The sequence below is a fragment of the Urocitellus parryii genome, chromosome 2 (genome assembly GCF_045843805.1).
Source record: "Urocitellus parryii isolate mUroPar1 chromosome 2, mUroPar1.hap1, whole genome shotgun sequence".
Lineage (NCBI taxonomy): Eukaryota > Metazoa > Chordata > Mammalia > Rodentia > Sciuridae > Urocitellus > Urocitellus parryii.
In genome coordinates this window covers 205602285-205624029 of record NC_135532.1, presented here as the reverse complement: position 1 = coordinate 205624029, position 21745 = coordinate 205602285, and the positions used below count along the sequence as shown (strand labels likewise).

The 21745-nt window shown below is 32.0% G+C and overlaps 1 protein-coding gene across 1 annotated transcript in view; it reads right to left on the bottom strand.

Annotated features, from left to right (window-relative positions):
- The window catches only part of Ncam2 (neural cell adhesion molecule 2), a 472605-nt gene that overhangs the window by 59286 nt on the left and 391574 nt on the right, over positions 1–21745 (bottom strand). The gene's annotated exons all lie outside the window — the stretch shown is intronic.

Sequence of the window (21745 nt, the reverse complement as noted above, 5' to 3'; positions counted from 1 at the left end):
ATAATTGTGTTATTTTTGTGAGGTTTTTATTTTTAAAATTGTTGATGACAATAAAATCACAGGTTAGAACTTCTAAATATCCAGTACTTACTTATTGTACTGTTTTAATGTTATTTTCCATCACAAGTATGTGTAAAATAAACAATTTAACAACTGAGTTTTAACTAAGGTGACATTTTTACACAAGGTACATATTACTTCTTGAAGTGAAATGGCTCTAGCTGAAATATACAAACTTCATCTATATGAAAAGTATGACTTGAAAACACTTTAATAGAACCAAATATGTTTTATAAAAATCATATATGTTGAGAGATTTTTTTTCCATTTCAAATGGGATACTTTTTAAGGTATATAACATTGTGTAACCAGGAAGAGTTCAATTGATAAATTTTTTTAAGATCCAGTATGTATGTAGTATATAGTTGATTACATTTCCTTTCATAGTCTAAAACAGTAGGTTCTTAAAAGTTCTTAGGACATTTATGGATGATTGATTACAAATCGAAAATTACTTTTCACTCATATACCATGAAGCCTTTTTGCTGAAATAAATCGATTTTTACTTTGGCAGATGGGCAGATTTAAGTTAGGCATTTGTAATACAATATCCCTTTTCTTCTGTGCCTATAAAAGATCTGAACATACTTTTAGTTATTAAACTTCCTAATAAACTATATGCATCACTTTTTCCTGACTTATTGATCATATTCTATCATTGCATTTGGCTATCTTTGAGAAGCTTTTTATTATAAAGATCATATGAAAATATGAATTGTATGTAAATATTGTTGCCAGCCTTCATGTAGTCTGTGCACTTTATGTGTAAAATATTAATTCAGTAAAGATTTTTTTTAATCTATCAAAAAAAACAGTGCTTTTAAAGAAATTGGCTAAAGGGCACATTTGTTAAAACTGTTGTCTATTATCACTCATTCACATTATTATTTTCCTGCTGAACATTTCAAGCACATTTTACTTCTCTAAGTAAAAATTATCTGGGGGAAACAAAGCCCACTATTTAAATCTCATTTCAAAGTGCTTCTTTTTATTGGAGCATATTAATTATACAGAATGTTAAATTCCATAGTGGAATATTCGAACATACATAAAACTGTAATTTGATCAATTTCACTCTTTGGAACCTGTCAAACACACTTCCCCTCCCTTTCCCTGATCCCCTTCTACTACCTGATAGTCTTCTTTATACTTTCATGGTGTCCATTTTTTTAATTCCCTCTATATTTACACATTTGATACAAAACTTAAAGAAATTCCCTGTGTTTGGCTTATTTCACTCAAAATTATGGTCTCCAGTTCCATCAATTTGTAGAAAATGACATAATTTCATTCTCCTTTGTGGACAAATACATTTCCATTAAGTATATATACCACATTTTCTTTATCCATTCATCTGTTGATAGACACCTACGCTAATTCCATAACTTGGTTGTTGTGAATTATGCTGCTATAAAAATAGGTATTCACATATCTCTAAGATATGCTGACTTGAATTCTTATGGATAAATATCAAGGAGTGGTAGAGGTGGATCATATGGTGATTTCATTTCTAGTCTTCTGAAGTTTGTCCATACTCACTTTCATATTGGTTGTACAAATGTACAGTCCCAGGAACAGTGTATGAATTCCTTTTTCCCTGAATCCTACCCAGTATTTATTGTTATTTGCATTCTTCATGATTGCCACTCTAATTAGAATAAGATGAAATCTCAGTTTTGATTTGCATTTCCTTGTCAGCTAAATATATTGAATATTTTTTTCATATAATTGTTGGTCATTTATACACATTCTTTTGAGATGTTAGCTAAGTCCATTTGTCTATTCATTGATGGGGTTGTTTTAATAATGCTGAGATTTTGAGTTCTTCATATATTCTAGATATTAATTCTCTGTTGGAAGGGAAGCTGGCAAAATTTTTCTCTCATTCCATAAGATTTCTCTTCCTTCTATTAAATTTTCCCTTTGCTGTACAGAATCATTTAAATTTTATGCCAACCCATTTAATGATTCTGTAATTTCCAAACCACCATGGATCCTATTCAGACCTATATACTAAGTGCATGCCTTATTTTTCTTCAACAATTGCAAGTATCTGGTCTGATACTTGGGTCTTTGATTCATTTTGAGTTGATTTTTGTGTAGTCTGAGAGAGAGGGATATAGTTTTATTTTTCAACATTTGAATATCCAGTTTGCCTAGGACCATTTGTTAAAGTAGCTGTCTCCCCCTCCGCCCCCCGCCTTTAATGTATGTTTTCAGCACCTTTGTCAAGAATCTGATCATTTTAAGTATTTGGTCTTGTCTCTGTGTCATCTATTCTATGTGTCTTCTATGGGTTTGTTTACATGCCATTAGCATGCTGTTTTTTTGTTACTATGACTCTAGTATAATTTGAAGGAAGGTATTGTGATGCCACTTAAGATGACTTTAGCTATTCTGGTTCTTTTCTTCCATATAAATTTTTAGATACATTGTTGTTGTTGTTTTCTAGTTGTGAGAAGAATAACATTGGTATTTTGATGAGAATAGCATTAAATCTGTAGATCACTTTTTATAGTGAGGCCATTTTAACAATGATCAATTCTGCCTATTCATAAACAAAGGAGGTCTTTTCAGCTTTGGGTGTCTTCTTTGATTTCTTTTTCTTTTCTTTCTTCTTTTTCTTCTTCTGCTCCCCCTTCTTCTTTTCTTTTCTTTTCCTGCATTTTGTAATTATAGAGTCTTTTCACCTCTTTAGTTAGTTAGAATTATTTCCAAGTATTCTAGTTTCTTTTTTGTTTACACTATTTTAAATAGCATTGCTCTCCTGAGTTCTTTCTCAAGAGATTAATTATTGGTGTATAGAAAAGCAATTGATATTTGAATGTTACTTTTGCATCCTGTTACTGCTAAATTTGTTTATTAGTTCTAGAAATCTGGTGAAGTTTTAAGGATCTTCTTACTATTCTATTGTAGCCAGAATTAGACAGGCAGTCAGTATAGACAGGTAAATCAAGTCAGGTCCTATCAAGGAGGCCAATTTTGAATGAGTCTGGGAAGTTGGAGACTTTCCCCTGAGGGATTGAAAAGCTAATTCCTTCAGAGTCCTTCCTCCATCCTTTTCAAGAACCTGCCCCTGCTCCAACCTGTTGCCAAGGTAACCTGTCCCAGGAATTGCCCCTCCCTACAGGTAGCTGTAAGGTTGTGAAGGTGTCCTGGGCTACTCCATCCTGCCCTTCCCCATTCAGCCCACCTGTTTCCCACCTTTTGGCTATCCCACCAAGCATTCCTGGGCCTAGTCCTGGGCCTAGTCTCCAATGCTGGAAGGAGAAAAATAAGGGGAAAAGGTAGGAGAACAAAGGAAGCCTAGGACACATAAAAAAAAGGCAGAACACCTTACTTCTGGGGACACCAGGATGCCAGCTATAGCCCACTTCTCCCTGGAGGGAAAAGTTTATGTTACTCCTTTTTAAATAAACCCTGCTTTATATGCTTGCCTCAGTGTTCTTCTCTAATGTTCAAACTTCAACAATTGAGGGAGCAGGTAACCATTGGTATCACTGTCATCTATACCACAGGGAAAATTTGACTTCATCTCCTATTGTTATCCCTTTAAATTCTTCTCTTGCCTAATTGTTCTGTTTAAAGTTTCAAGGACTTTATTGAATAGGAGTCATGAAAGTGGACATTTTCATTTTCTTTTTTGATTTTATAGTAAATGCTCTCAGTTTTTGCCCATTCAGTGTGATAATGACCTTAGGTTTGTCACACAGAGTCTTTAAGATAATTAGTTAAGTTCTCCTATCCCTGCTTTCCTAAGAGTTTTTATCATGAGGGAATGTTGAATTTTGTCAAAGGCTATTTCTGCATCCAGTTTATCGTGCAATTTTTGTCCTTGATTCTATTTATGTGGCATATTATTTTTATTAATTTGCATATGTTAAACTATTCTTATATCACTGAAATTAAACCAAATTGATAATGGTGTATGAACTTTCTAAGGCATTCTTAAATTCAATTTCTAATATTTAATAAGCATTTTGCATTTATGTTCATAAAGGACATTGATTTCTTTCAGTGAAGAGTCCTTATTGTATTTTGGAATCATGATGATACTAGTTTCATATAATGGGTTTAGAAGTTTTCCTTCCCTTTGAATTTCATAGAATAATTGAGGACCATTGGCATTAGTTTTAAAGATCTGGTAGAATTTATCAAGGAATCCTTATGTCCTGGGTATTTCTTTATCAGAGGTTTTTTTTATTACTAGTTTAGTTTCATTGCTTGTTATTCTTCTGTTTAGGTTTTCCATATCTTCTTGGTCTAATTATATGAGGTCATATGTGTTAGAAGTTGAGCCACTTCTGATTTTATAATTTTCCTAATATAAGTTTCAAAACAGTTCCTAATGATTACCTGGATTTCAGTGATGACTCTTGTAATATTTCCTTTTTCAACTTCAATTTTATTAATTTGGGTCTTTTTCCTCTTCTATTACTTACTTGTGTTTATTTTTGGGGTATCTTTTTAAATAGTCAACTCTGTTTCATGAATCCTTTGTATTGTTCTTTTATTCTATATTTTATTAGTTTCAGCTATGTTCTTTTTCTATTCTTTTTTTATACTGGTTTTGAGATTCATCATTTTGGATCTTCCTCATTTTTTTTTAATGTAGGCCCTCATGGATACTCTTTAAAACTGTTTTCACTTTATCCCAATTCAAGCATGTTATATTTATATTCTCATTTGATGATAATAATTATTCAATTTGTCTCTGATTTCTTTGATCACTCATCATTAAAAAATGTTATTAAATTCCCTTGTTTTTTTAGATAGTTTTTGCACATTTATCATGTTCTTGATTTATAAATTTGTTCCATTATGATCCAATGAGACATAAGAAATCATTTCAACATTTTTTTAAGAGAGAGAGAGAGAGAGAGAGAGAGAGAGAGAGAACATTTTAAATATTTATTTGTTAGATTTTGGTGGACACAACATCTTTATTTTTATGTGGTACTGAGGATCAAACCCAGGGCCCTGCACATGACAGGCGAGCACACTACTGCTTGGGCCACATCCCCAGCCCTCAACATTTTTGTTTTTGCTAAGACTTGTTTTGGGGCCCAATAAATGATCTATTTTGGAGAAAGTTCCATTAGCAACTAAAAAGAAAATATATTCAATTCTTATTAGATGTTAATAGTCTATAGATGAGTTCTTTTGACCTATAGTGTATTTTAACTCTCTAGTAACTTTGCTGATTTGATATCTGGATGAATTATTAGGGAGAGAAGTGTATTGAAGTTACCTGCTGATATTGTATTGGGGTCAAACTGAAGCTTTTTGTGTAGCAGTATTTATTTTATGAAATGAGGTACATCAAAGTTTAGGTGAAAATTATTTACAATTATTATATCTTGCATTTTCCGTTTTTCAAAATCTGCTAAACTTCTATGTTACTTCTGACTAATATGTCTTGAAGTCTGCTTTGTAGGATATGACAGTAGCTACTCTTTCTTGCTTTTATATTACATTTGCATGGAATATTATTTTCTATACTTTAACATTCATTGTATTGATATCTTTTCCAATGATGCTATTTCTTTCAGGAAACATAAAATTTGGCATTTTTAAAAAATCCAGTCTGATACTCTTCTAATGAGATTCATCTTTTCCAGAGTTTTTTATTGTTTTCTTTTTTAAACATGTTTTTTAGTTGTAGATGGATACAATACCTATATTTATATGTTTACTTATTTTTATGTGGCTTTGGGGATTGAACCCAGTGCCTCATACATGCTAGGCAAGCACTCTACCACAAAGCCACAGCTCTTCAGTGTTTTCGTCCTCTTGTCTTTGTTTAATTCCTTTAAGTCATTATTTTCTTTAGTTTATGCTTTTTTTTTTTTGAAAGGTTTTATTTTTCCTTCAGTTCTGGAGGATATCATCCTGGATGTAGTAATCTATGTTTGCAGAAATTCTCTTCCAGGATTTGAAATATATCCTCCGTGCCCTCTGGGTCTTTAGGGTTTCTGCTAATATGCGCTATTATTCCAAATTTGTAAGTGACTTGGGGTTTCTCTCTTGTACATTTTCAATTTTTTTTCTATGTTCTGTATTTTTGGCATTTTATCTATAATGTGTGTAGTGAACACGTTCCTTTCTGTTCTTGTCTATTTGGGGTTTGAAATGTCCCCAGTATCCGAAAATCCATCTTATTCCCAAGGTCTGGTTAAATTTCTGCCATTCCTTTCAGTATATGAGCCTGTATTTTTGCTCCTTTCTTAATCTCTATGAGCTTTAATTTGGCCTCTTAATTTTGTGCCAGACAAAGTTCTTATATATTTTGATCAATCATAGTTTATTAGTTTTTTTCTTTGTTATTAGCTGAATGTATAAGTTCATCAATTTTGTCTTCAAGCTCTGAAATTCTGTTTTCTAGTCTGCTTTTGATCTTGTCTACTCGAGAGACTTACAACAAGTTTTTTTTTAATATTTATTTTTTTAGTTGTCAATGGACCTTTGTTTTTATTTACTTATATGTGGTGTTGAGAATCGAACCCATTGCTTCACACATGCTAGGCAAGCCCTCTACCACTGAGGCACAACCCCAGCTCCAACAAAATTTTTATTTGACTTACTGTGTCCTTCATTTCCAAGATTTCTGTTTGTTTGTCTCAGAATCTCTGTTTCTTTATTGAAATGTTCTTTAATATCCTAAATGTCCCCTTCAATTCCTTCCTTAGTTCTTCTTTTGATTCATGAATCATTTTAACACCCAGCTTTTAAAATTATTTCTCTAGCATTTCCTTCTCTTCAGTATTCATGGAATTAGTTACTGGGGAGTTATGTATTTCTGGAAGTTTCTTATTACCATATTTACTCATGTTGCCTATATCCCTATGTTGACATTTTTACATCTGATAGGATGTCTGTCTCACTGTTGTGTGAGAACCCATCTGAAAGTAAAAGATAAATGGGAATTCAAGACTGCAAAGGCCAAGATTAAGGGCTTTGGGTGCAAAGAGATATGGTATGTTGTGATAGCTTTTGTCCTCTTTTATTGAAAGAAACAGTACAGCACTTTTCTTTCTTTTTTATAAATGTCCTACTCCCTTTCATAAAGGCTCTGTCCTCATCAGCTAATCATATCCCAAAGGCCCCACGTATAAATGCCATAATTCTGAGAATTAGATTTCAACATGTGAACTTTGGAGGAACACAAAAATGCAATCTGTACCAATTTTCTTCTAGAAGTTTTATGGATTTATGGTTCAGTTATGACCTTTAAATCTTTAGTGGACTTTGAATTTATATTTGCATACAGTATGAGGTACTTTTAAAAAAGAATTCAAATTATTAGAAAATATGATGCCCTTCTTGGAATACTTTATTTAATTATGTGTTTCTAAATTCTCATTAGACTAAACAATGTAAATGCATGGTGATGATTTTAATGAATTCCTAGCACTCTAAAATGAAAGTAGTTCAGTGATTTTCCTTATAGTTCACAGAAGCATATTATAAGCATAGTTAAAACTCAAGATGGGAGACTCAGAACAAAGACACATCAGACTGATTAATAAGAGACCTGAATCTTAGGCCTCTTGTAGAAAAGAGGCACTTACCAGCCATTCTGCCCTTTGTACATTTTGTAAAATTTATTCTGTCTTTTCTTTCAAAGTGCTGAATAAATCAATTTCATATATTTCATTGAAAATTCTCAAATATATTTCCAAAGAATTAGGCATAAACAATTCTTGCTTTATAATTTATATTCATTACTATAGAACTTACCAAATTACACAGAGAACCCTCCAAATATTTTTAGAATATTATCTTCATAATCAGTACATCAATGCTAAACTGGGCATGGCTATGTTTTGTGTCTTTATTTTAGTGTCTCTAAAAAAATTATCTTTATTTTTTATTAAAGTTATATGAATATTATTTTATAAAGTATCATAATAATTAAATTTCTTTCTATAAATATCTATCTCTATAGCTAGTCAAAGCATCTCCAATAGTTCTAATATATTTCTTATTATTTTTCAATAAAATTCTGGACACATAAATATACTACTCTTTCTAATTATTCAGAAATATGTAAACTCTCTTCTAACTTGTTACTGAATACAGGTTTATTTAATTTTCAATCTGAATTCAATTGTTTCAACTGAATTAATATAAATGGTTACCAAGATATTTACATACCACTAAAAATTGAAAAAAACATTTGTAAATAATTGTTCAAACATTTTATGAAAATATTATATTATATGTCTGGCTATTTTGAAAGGTTATAAATTATTTGGAACATGAACATTTTAAGATATGTCTTTGGAGAATTCAAATTATGAGGATGATAATTCAATAGCTAAACAATTGTAGGCATAGTTTGTTTTCTTTTGAACACTTCACACAAACTGAAGACACTTGTTTGAATGACACCTGAGACTCCCTCTGAAGTTTAAAAATATAGCCTGAACCTTGTGTTTTAATGCTCAAGTAATTAATGTTCATAAATTAGAGTTTCAATTGATTGGAACAAAAATTGATTGTGAACAAAAAATGAGAAATAGTGAAAACATCCAACTTCAGTAACTTTTGGCTTGGGATTGTCTGTGTATATTCAGTCATCAAATAGTAGAAATAAAATAAGAATTTTTCTTGAAAAGAAAACTTATTCTCTTTAAAGAGACATTGAGTGAGTAGAAGACTGTGGAATTTGGTTGAGGAGATCATATGATCTAATTTGTTGTACAAATTTATAATGCTGTGTATAAAAAGAATTAAAATATTCCCTCTTGACATTCACTTGTATTTAGTAAATCCTAATAAAATGCAAAGGAGAATGAATTACTAATCCTAATTGCTATCCTTAGGCAAATTTGTGATAATTTTTCCATGTATATAGAGTAGCAAAATGTGCATCAGGCCTATAAAAATGCAAATTAATGGTACTAACCACCTGCTTTATTAGAAGGGCAAGTACAACCTGGTTCTGTTATATAATTCCTTTCCTATTTATTAAGAAATTTGAATACTTGATATCTGCTACAAAACCACAGATCAGGTGTTTTGTCTTTAATGACTTGCTGTTTTTTAAGGCTTCTTGCTTTTGAATGATTGAATAGGCTAAAACTTATAGTAAGCCAGATTCTTTTTCAGAACACAACTTTTGAGACTATTTTGAAAATTCTTTAACTAAATATGACAAAGAACAAATTTAATAAAAGTTTATCATTTGAAACTAGAACAAGAGAGTTTATCATTTGAAAATATAATACCTATTCTTTTGAACACAATCATATATGAAATGCAAGGCAGGTGTTCATAGTTAGTAGCTACACCAATTTGTAAGGTGGGGATAGTAGCAACTGAAAGAATAAAACCACATCTCAAACTCACTGAGAGGAAAATAGAAAAATAAAAACTATGGAATACTGAGTGAATTTATGTGATTAAAATTAATTAGCACAAAATCAGGAAAAATAATTTTATAATATGCATACACACATAGAGATTACACTAAAGCAATTTAAGAAAGAAGATTATAGAGAAGGATTATTTTCTCATGCTCTCAGTGCCACAAACTCTGCTCAATGTATGGTAGACATTAATTGTTTAATGAAAGAAAGTCATCATATAATTTATAATTAGCAATGATACTGTGTGATTTTTGTGCATGTATCTGAGTATATGTGTGTATGTTTCCATAAAGTCAGATCAATAAATTTTCACAATGTGTTAAGTAGGTATCTTAGGCTAGGATGATTTCCTAGCCTAGGATACCTACTTAATCATGACTTACCATTACAATTCAGCTATTCCAAAAGAACATGCACAGGATGTTGGATTATTGACACTGTCAGTATTTCAAGAATCAGAACATTCTAATAGTACACAAGTAAACAAAAAAGCAATAACCATAAACATCATTTTATAAAGATTAATTCTAGAATATACAGAACCGAAAAGCAAATTTCAATAACTATCAAAAAAAAGGAAATTTCAAAGATACCATGGAAGTATTTATTTAGTTGAAAAAGAAAGACAACATATATGAAATGCTGCAATACACTAAGAGCTCTTCATCTCTACTACTAGCTGCATTTGTTTTTATAACACCATAATTTTGCTTCAAGTAATAAAGGAGAATTTGAAAAGGTCTACGTCAGTCACAAGATCACGTTTTATTCATATCAGTACTAAAAAATAACCTCACTGATTATGCCTGAGAGGATTACTTTTGAGACTGGCAATGCCTGTCCAGGAATCAGGAAGATTTAAAGTCATCCCATGATCTACAAGACCCTGCTGGACCTGAGGTTTGGCCATTGTGCTATTCATACTTCCTTCACTTCTACTCCTTCATTATGCCACTACAACCTGAGTTTCTTTCCTGCTGACCTCTTCCCAGGACAGGTTTCTTCCCAATTGTGTGATGCCCTGACTTCTTAACTGGCCCTGCCTAACTGTCACCTCCTCAGAGACTCCTATCCTGACTACCACTTACTAAATTGGTCCCCACTCCTACCTCTATTTTACATACCATTTTCTTGCTCTGTTTGAGTTCCCTTCATACTACATAGTACTACCTAATTTTTAAATGGACATTTTCATATATTAAATTTATTGTTATGCATATCAAATTGATATTTTTATCTGTAATTCATAAATATATTTTCTCCTCTTCATTATTTCTAGTCCTAAAAATCTTAAAATCTGCCTAGACAGATTAGGTATTTTCAAAATTTTTGTTAAATTAATCAGCATATATTATTTAACTTTAAATAATCAAGTAGGGAATCATTTTTTATCATATATAGGAATACACACATATATGTATATATACAAAACATGTTACATATGTACTATTACATATATAAATACTATATATATATTACACTGACATATGTAATGATATGCATGATTATATATATCACACACAGAGTTTCTTAGTTCTTTTGCAATTCTTATAATCTAATACCAGAGGATGTGTAATTTTAAAGAATGATGGTTCTAATGTCCTCATCTAGTGAGGTGTTTTGTTGTTGTTGTTGTTTTTGTTTTTGCTAATGCAAACTCTACAAATCACTGTGCAGTGTAGGGTATCACATAGTAAGACCAAGACAACTTAGTTTACGTCTCATCTCTTCTTATAAAGCCATAGTTTCTGGTTTTAATTCTTTGCACCAATAAAGAAGAGACAAAAGAAAAAAAAATCCACAAGCTCATTGTATTCAGGACCCAGGCTTATGGGTTTTAACTTTAGTTGTGTCTCAAAAGGTCCCATCTCCTATTACCATAATCAGGTTAGGTTTCCAATGTTTTAATAACTTAAATGGGGATAAATGCCAATGTTTGTTATGGCAGATTGTGTTCTCTCTCTCTCTCTCTCTCTCTCTCTCTCTCTCTCTCTCTGTCTCCATTTCATATTAGTTCATTTCATATGTACTACTCTAAATTACATGCCATAAGTGATGAGGTCACTACTAAATTATTTCCTAAGATGAAGAAACAGGAACATTCATTATTCTTAATTTGAGCATGAAGAAATTGAAGAGACATGACATATGTTTGTAGTATCAAGGGAGAATCACGGTTAAGCCAGGCAGGTGAAGAGATAGAATGTAGGATGAATAAATCCACCAAAAGATGGAGGCATAGGACAGAACTACCCTAAGCTGAATATCACATGCCTCTAGACTCAAATCCAAAGTTCTTGCTATGTGTTTCTTTGTCACAACAACACCCAATTGGGAATAAAGACCTCTGTCTTGGAGTTTCAAGTTGAAATAGATTCACAGAACATAATCATTGTTGTGTGATGTAAGACATACTATTTCCATGTCTAGGCAGTCAAACTGTGCAAATTACCAAAACTTGTCCTGTCACTAAAGGAGATTTCCTTCTTTCTTTAACAAGCCAATAGCAGCAGACATGCTACTTAATGGTTACTGCAGTTTTTGGCCTAAAGAGTGGGATTAAGATTGCATTTTAGGGGAAGAAAAACTGCTATCACTGTTTTACTACTGAGTGTATTTATGTGTAGCCTGGATTTTTTTTTAACCTTGACAGATATAATGTTTTATTTTTATGTCTTAGAGTTAGTTTTGGAGATCTACTAATTACAAAATATAAATTCCCAGAAGAGTTTGTGGATTTCATTTCTAGAAAGTAAAGTAAAATAAACAAAATTTTATTTTCTGGATGGTTTAGTTAAATTTGACCTAGACATGGTGAAAATTTATGTGTTCAGAAAGAGTTAATAATTGTTTACTTGAAAACAAAATCAAGTTATCCATTCAAGCATATAAACTAATGTAGAAGACTAAAAGATCCACACAATAAAGCTCTCTGGTGTGTCTTCAAGGTATGGAGATGTGGTTCCTCTGATTTATTAAGAGGAAAGTAACCAGGATGGTGGCACACAACTTGGGAGCCTTAGGTAGGAGGATCGTGATTTCAAAGCAAGCCTCAGTAAAAGCAAGGCACTAAGCAACTCAGTGAGACCATGTCTCTAAATTAAAAAATACAAAATAGGTCTGGGGATGTGTCCCTGAGTTCAATCCCCGATAGCTTTTCAAATAGTATATAAGCAATACTTACTAAAGAGTTGCAAAGAAGGGTAAAAATACACTACTAAAAATAATTTAGTCAAGGTCACATAAAAGCTAGAATTTATATTGGAGAGTGAAAGGAGTATTTAAGTAGCATGGGAGAAGGAATAGCATAAACTTAAGAAAAGCCATAAGAAAGTAAATTGCATTTGACATCTTAAGTTGTCCAGCTTGGATGTGCCAAGTGATAGTGTAGAGTGGCTTGAGATGAGACAGAAAAGAAAGGTTAAGATATTAAGATACATGAGGCACACAGATACCTGTGTATACAAATGCATATGCATATGAAAAGAGCATATACATCCATAGGTATGCAAATATATACAATGCTGTCAGCCAGATTTTATTGTGATTAAGATAATTTTACTAAAGAAATGGAAAACATTTTCTAGATTATCTTTATGTACTCTAATGGTTTGTCCTTTCGCACACTTGGGAATACATGTATCCTATTTTAGGCATTGCTGTTATTAGTGGTTCTCAAAAACGGCAGTGATAAAACCAAGGCAGTAGTAAGAGGTCAGTAATACAGTTATCAGACATTAATATTTGGACAAATAAAGAATTTATGAGACGGCAACAGTAAGAAAAGGTAACAGTATTTTCTTTATGGTACAACCATGAAGTAAAGTGATATAAGCTTCTCTAGAGTCAGAGGACCCTGTAAGATATGTCTTCAACTCCTACCACACTCTTTCATATTCAATTTCTCTCTACACTGTGACCTTGTTTCCAATCTTCAAATACAATGAGCTTGACCTTTTTGGTAATATTTTCCTTGGCTTTCCACTTAATCTCTCAAAACTGAGACTTTTTAATTAAAGTGTTGAGAACCAGTATGGGGTCAGTCTCTTATACCACTTCTGATCCTGAAGGTTCTTAGTGTTCACTCTTCCCTGTGACGGTACTAAATGAAAGAAGACATTAGAACCTTCCCAGTATACATACTCAGTAATAGTGGAAAGGTTCTATCCTCTTCCTTAGCTTTTGAGTATATTTATATACTACAGTAGAGGAAATAATTGATGCTCATAGTAATTCTAAAAATCAAATATCAAATAGTGTTTAAAGTATACAGACCATGATTTCAAAACTTTACATTTATAAAATTTAAATGTGTCTTCTAAAGTGTACTATCAGTAAAACTCACCATGGAAATAACCATGATGTTCAACCTATAGGGATTCTTAAATTCAGTTAAGAATGTGCATGCTAAATTCTATAAAATACATTTATGCTGACTTTGACTTTTAGTGTGCAGAAGTATGTATATGAGATAAACTCTTCTTTTTAAGTTTTGAAAACTGTGAATATTTTTATCCTCCTGCTGATTAAATTCCTATAACTCATGGAAGTCTTTTTTCTCTCATAAACATCTTTCCTACCTACATTAGTATCATTTCTATGTAATATTTTTCTGATTAATAAAATTATAAGCAGCATATAGAATTATGTATAAATGTTTGGTTTCATCTTGAGATATGTGGAGAAATTTCTAACAGATAAGTAATTTTACTTAAAACTGTTATTTATGTTAAATTTCCTCTTAGGTTAGTGTGGGTGTACTTTGAACTGCATAGTTAAAATTCATTAAGTTTGGAATTATATAAAATATTCTAATTTAGCTGAGTTTCTCTTTATGGGTACAATGAAAACAGTCCAAAATATTCTTGTTTTGAATGTTAACATACAGAAACCTTTCTACTACATGCAAATTTTAACAAATTTTCTTTCACTGAAAATATAGAATTAGTGTGGATTATGTTTTTTTCCTTTTCTTTGCAATTCATAAGAGTTTATTGCACTTGCATTTAACATATGCAGATGATATTTTACAGCCAATTTCTCCTTTACCATATGAAATATAGCCATTTAGAAATGATAGCCTTTTTTCTTCAGGCACATTTATGTTGGTAATAGTGTAATCATAGAAGATATTTCTTATAGAAAAATTTTAAAAGCAGTGAAACTCATTAAGATTTTAAAATCTGTAGTGGTTTAACACTAAACACTGATTATTTTAAATTGTTTCTATAGTAGTGAAATTGAACAGTATGATGGAAGGACCATTTTCACTCAGGCAACTATAAACAACCTGGATTAAAAGAAACACTGCAGAGTACATCTGGAACCATAACTTGTAAGAATGTTTCGATAACTTTTAGTTATTTGGAAATGAAGTTAAATCCATAGTTTTTCTATAGAAAAACCATCCTAGTATCATGGAAAAAAGGTTATTTCTCACTTATTACTTAAAAATAAAAATTTAGACATTCCTGAGGAGTCTTGCTAGGTACTTGTGTGCTATATAGCATTTTAAAAATGTAAAAGCAATCAATGCTTCATGTCATTTTACCATATGAATCTTTTACTCCTTGTTTTAAAAAGTTTCCTGCTAATATATTATAAAAAGAACATTCAGAGTAATATAATTTTTTTTTTTTAACAACACAAGCAGATAGACAAATGTCAGATCCAGAGAATGGAGGGACTGAATTGTAAATTCCTTCAGAGCCCTTCCTCTATCCTTATCAAGATAACCTGCCCCTGCTCCAACCTGTTGCTAAGGTAACCTGTCCCAGGGATTGTCCCTCCCTACAGGGAGTTGTTAATTACACCCCCTTCCTGCCCAGGAGTGCCACTCCTCCAGCCCATCTGCTTCTCACCTTTTGGCCAATCCACCTTTTGGCCATTCCTGAGCCTAGTCACATATGCAGGAAGGGAAGAGATAAGGGCAAGAGAGCAGGAGGACAAAGGAAACCTAGGAAATATACAAGGGAGAACACCCCCACTTTTCTTGGGATACCAGAATACCTGAAAAAGTCAATGTTACCCCTTTTTAAATAAACCCTGCTATATACACTTGCCTCAGTGTGCTTTTCTAATATTATATACTTCAACATGTGAGGAAGTCGAACTCATTACCAATAACCAGCGGTAATCATTTAGGTCTCCCATTCCACCAGTAGAAGTCTGTTCTGTTATCCTTTAATAGAGCATCTTACTTTGTACTTCATGCTTCCTTCTGTGTGCTTCTCTGGTGTTACACTCACCATTTGAGGAAGTAGGACTTGTCAAGGTAACTGGTGACAGGCAGTATCATTGCAGTGAACATGGGAGTATGGGTGACTCTTCAAGATGCCACTTGTATATCATATAGATGCTTACTCAGAGGTGATTTTTGGATCATATGATAGTTCTATTTCTCATTATTTGAAGAATTTCCACACTGTTTTTGATAATGGCTGCAGTAATTTACATTCTCATCAGTAATGTACAAGTTTCCCCCTTTTCTGTGTCTTCACCAGCATTTGTTGTCTTTTGTGTTTTTGACAGTAGCCATTCTTACTCAGGTGAGGTGATATAGCACAGTGGTTTTAATTTGCATTTCCATAATCATTACTAATGGTGAACATGCTTTTTGTATACCTATTTTCCACATGTATGTCTTTTTTGGTAAATGTGTATGTAAGCCTATTGCTTATTTTTAAGTTAGGTTATTTGGTGGTTGTTTTCTGTTTTTTTTTTTTAACTTTTTTTTTCAGAGTTTATTTATTTATTTATTCTGAGTTTGATAATAGTCATTGTAATAGATGTGAAATGAGAGCTTACGGTTTTCAGTTACGTTTCCCTAACAATTAGCGAAACAAGTCTCTACATAGTTCAAAAGATTTCTGCATAGGTTGCACCCAAGAAAGCTTTAAGAAAATCAAGTGAGTGGTGTTTGGAGCCCTAGGAGAACACTGTCACAATTCAAGGTGGAAACAACACAAAATATGGAAGTAGCTAGATTTTGTAACAATGGTGTGTGGTAGGATATTCCATACATAGTAATAAAATAAACTTTTCATAGATGGCTAGCGTGTACTTTGGGGAGTCCAAATGAAGAAGATGTTTTAATTCCAAGAGGGCTCCTAAGGCCAACAAATTTTGAAATAAAATTTGGGATGAAGGGAAACAGGAGGAAGAAGTGTCTCCTAAGTTGTAGCAATCATTTCCTCTATTTGAGATTCATCATTGCTGGCTAAATGAGGTAACTCAGAAACATGTAACAGTAATCTCAGCTATGCCTACAGCATTATTTTTGCCAATTATCATACCTAGACCCAGTCTTTCAGACTGATTTTTTTCTGACCTAAGTCAAGGTTCATCTTTGTTATATATCAAAACACAAAGAGTTCTAGAACTGAAAACTCTCTTTGAATTCCCAGAGAACAAATGTCACTTACATTAGAAGAACTGGGAATCAAGGTGACACAGACTTCTCAATCACATCTAAAACAATTAGAATGTAAGGGGAAAATGGTTTTTACAACATACTTTTGTATCTAAACTATCAGAAAATTAAGAGAGGAAAGAATTCAACATCTCACACATTAACATCATCCATATTTTTTATTCCTTCCTTTTCTTTTGAGGAAACTCCTGAGGAGATGATCACAACAAAAGTTACCCTAAATATGAACTGCAGTGTTCTCGTAGGGCTCCTAAGGCAAAAGAAAATCAAGATATAATGTTTTGAGTATTTCTTAAGAATTAGTGCCAATATTAAAAAATATGTAGAAGTTATCAAATAAAAGATTAAGTATTTATAAGGGGAAAAATTAACAATAAACCACCAGAACATTGAATGATATTTTATAAAATAATTTTTTTAATGATTTTACTATTTGTGGGCCTGTGACTACTTCTGAGCCAAAGGTCTTCTGGTTCCTTGCATTGTTAGGCTCCCTACAGGGATAAGCAGCTAACATGCAGGTAAACACAAAAAAGTGGTTAGCACAAGAGGGCAGAAGTGACCTTTTCCTTACTCACTCACATAAATGTTTCCAGATTAAGAAACCATTACTTTCTGTGAGTTTTGTCCAAATATTATGATATGAACCAAGTTTTAAGAATCTTAAAAGGCAGCATCATCTAAATATTCTAATTAATGTGTAAACTAAAAGTTTCCGTCTCATGCATGGGCCTTTTCTTTTTCTCCTCTACATCTATTCAATTGTTGACTTCACAATATTATGATGTAAAACATTTAAATGCCAGTGATTTATACTTGTATTCTACATCTATCTTCAGCCATTCTTTCACTGCCTATGAGGGAACTCTAATTGAACTAAGACATCTAAAGTCTTAAATAATAAGGGTCACTTTAGCAAACAAGATCCAGCTGTATTTTTTTCCTCCTTTCAGAAATTTTGAGGCCAGAATTAAAAGAAGCAGTCAGTATAGAAAGGTAAACCAAGTCAGATCTGATCAAGGAGGCCAACTTCAGCCTGGGCAGTTGGAGAGGAATGGAAATGTTAAGGCACTCAGAGCCTTTCCTCTACCCTTATCAAGATAACCTGTAGGGCTGGTAGAGTGCTTGCCTAGCATGAACAAGGCCCAGAGTTCAATCCCCAGTACCAAAAAAAAAAAAGAAAAAAAAAAGATAACCTGCCCCTGCTCCAACCTGTTGCTAAGTAAACTGTCCCAGGGACTGTCCCTCCCCATGAGGAGTTATAAAATTTGTTAATTAGTGCATCCTGGGCCCCCTTCTGGCTTGGCCCCTCAGCTTATCTGCTTCTCATCTTTGGACACCCCACCAAAACATCTCCTGGGCCTACTCACTTATGCAGGAAGGAGAGAGATAAGGGCAAGAGAGCAAAAGAACAAAGGACACATAAAAAGGCAGAGAGCTGTCACTTCTTGGGATACCAGCATACCAGTCTATGTTATCCTTTTTTAAATAAACCTTGCTTCATAAGCTTGCCTCAGCCTGCTTCTCTAATGTTATATTTTAACATGTGAGAAAACAGTACTTGTTGCTGGTAACTGGAGGTATCACTTTTAGTTGCTCAGGTATAAAATATTAGAGTTAAATTCAACTTATTATTTTTTTTATAAATTCCCCCCATATGTTCTATCCTTTGTGTTCCTTACACATTTAAGGGGGTCTTCTTGGTGCTATCTTTTAAAATATGCATAGAATCCCACCACTTCTCCCTATGCTCCTGACCTGCCTAGCCTAAGTGCTATGTACCTTTTGTTTAGAAGATGACCATTGCCTTTTGAGCTCATCTCCCTACTTATAGTCTTTTATCAAGAAAAAGCTGGAGCTGGAGTTGTGGCTCAGTGGTAGGGCACTTGGCCTGGAATGTGTGAGGCCCTGGGTTTGATCCTCAGCACCATATAAATAAATAAATAAATAATCAATTTATTTAAAAATAAATAGTATTTTTAAATAAATATTTAAAAAAGAAAAAGCTAAAATTATCCTAAAATATTTTAAGTCCTATACTGTATAAACACCAAAATGAGTTCCTATTTTACCCAAGAAAATGTTCAAGTCCTATGCTACTCTCCAATGTATTATATTAGTATTTTCAATGTTTAAAGTATCTACTCTCATGCATAACAAAAAGAACCAATAAAAAAATATAAAATACTAAAAAAATCCATAGAAGTTCTAATGGGCTAGTTCCACAGTAGAATGGCTATTGATAAAGATGTATGACATCTTCTTAAAAATAGAAGAAAAAATATTGAATATTTTCAGATAAAATAAATGAAAAAATGCTTTAGATATGTATTCAACCTGATTTAAACATTAAAATTTAAATGTCACCAAAAAAATTAATGCATATGTGAATACCTGAATCTTGTTAAAATAAGCAGGTTACTTAAATAGGTTTGAGAAAAGATTCAGGAGTCTGAATTTCTAATCTCTCAGGTCACATCAACACTGCTAGTTCACATCACTACATTACATACTGCCTCCCACTCCTCCTACCTCTCTGATTGCATCTTTTCAATCAATCAATCAATTTATTTATTTATGTCTCCAATCCAACCATGCTGAGCTGATCTCCATTTTCCTTAAGCAAATATGTCTACTCCAGCCCAGACTTTCCTCCCAGGCAATCACCCTCACATCTGTCAAGAATCTGCTGAAAAGTTATTTTTCCCATAAAACATACCATGACCACCTTATTTAAAATTAATAGTATCTCTTATTTATATATTTTCAATGCTTTTCTTTCTCCAATTGCTCTCTTATAAGAGCAACTTATAAAACAACACAGCATTTATCATTCTCAATGAATATTTTTAGTATCCAAATCCAAAGGTTAGAAATCAAGTTCCTAGTTTATTTTAAAGCAATATGTATTTTGCTCTCTATAACCAAAATAGTTCTAAAATATAATCACCATTTAGAAGTTATGAAATGTGTCATTTTAAAGTGGCTCATAAATGATTAAAATCATAACATTTTGAAGATTATTGACTAATTTGTGTATCATACGTGTGTGCATGCAAGCATTCATACATCCACAAAATAAATACTGAATAATTACTTTTTGCTAGATTTTGTTCTAGGTAATTGGGATATGGTAACAAGCAGAAAGCAACTAGAATGTCATTTAAAAGTGCTTATATTTGATATTTTATGCTTTTTTATTTATTTATAAATAAATAAATAAAAGTCTCTGTTTTAAGAGACTTATGAGGCACTGGATAGAACCCAGTGCCTCATTAGTGCTAGGCAAGTGCTATATCAATGAGCTACTACCCCAGCCTAGATTTGTCATTAAAAATTGCATTGTTTGTCTAGTACCTATGTAAAGAATTACTTCTGCAGAGAAAAAAAGTGGAATTTCATGGACCTATAAATTGGGAATGTAGCTTGGTGAGTGGGAAGAAGAATCATGTTTGAAATTTTTGATTTGGAGGGAACCGAATCATTATGAATTTAGTTAATTTTGATTTTAAACTCTGCTAATTCAAGTCATTTAAACAAATCTGATTATTAACACTGACTTATACTTCTACATAAATATAATTTTAAACATGCAGAAAATGATATTAATGTGTTTATTTAATTAGATGAGTAAACCATTTTTTACATGTTGAATAAAAATTTTGAAATTTTTAACAAGCACAAATTATTACAGAATGTTTCCTTATGTTTGCATTCTGAGCAATGTATTTGTTTTCAATAAAAGAATGCTACATTAAATAAAAACTATTTTGAAATAACATTTTATCATGAAATATGTAGTTTAATTAATATTGACATATGCATTATGATTTATTAATTTTGATAAAGTTACCATGTCATATTACAAAGAGGAGAGACTGAGTGAAGGGTGTATATATGAGTTCTCATTTTACTATCTTTGAAGTCTTCTGTAAAACTAAACATACCTATAAATGAAAATCTTGATGATAATGACAGTCAATGTCTTAATTGTCAAGTTATAAGATTTTTTTTTTAGTCTAGACCTCTACATCTACTAAACTGAGTTGAGCCAGAGGTGCTCAGAGAAACCTTATTACCTCAGCCTTGACTAAAGCATAGCATTGTTATCACACAATTATGAGAGTAGGAGTTACACATATTTTTTGGTTCAATTCATCTGTTTTAAGAGGCTTGGGAAATTTTTATTTGCTACATCTTACTTTTAACTAATTAAACTAATGACTAAATAGATGAACATGAATATTTGCTGTATTCAAATACACAAATATATTTTATTTATTTCCTGCTTTTTTATAGGAATGAAAGTCCTTTCCTATTCTATCTATAGATATTTTTACTTTTTTATTTAAAGAGATAGAGCAAATTTATTTCCTTGAATATTAGTTGTATTAATTGCTTGTATTTTACAATTTGCACCTAAGGTCTCAATATTTGACCTACTATTCTTTATTCTAATTCAGGATTCTATTCAAAATATATTTGTTGACTTACTGGGAAAAGGCTTCACATTACATGTCTAAATCTACACTTCAAAATAATCTCAGAAAAAAAATGTGGATTTAAAATGAGAAAGCACTGCTTTTCCACAAAACTTAAAATGGCTTTACCACATAAATTGATTGTTGTATTAGATTTTTATTAGAGTAAGAATTTTTGTTGAAACTAAAATCTGACAAAAAGTTTGGAATTACAATAATGTGACATGTATCTAACTTTAATTGTATTTTACTAACTTATAAAAAATAACATTATAGTTTCCATATATGGATTCAAATATACTACAATTACTTCCTATAAAATCCTACAGAAATTTCAGTGGACAAATAAGCTAAAATAAAACTGAAAAATCTAGCAGTTCAGTTATTTCCCAATTGCA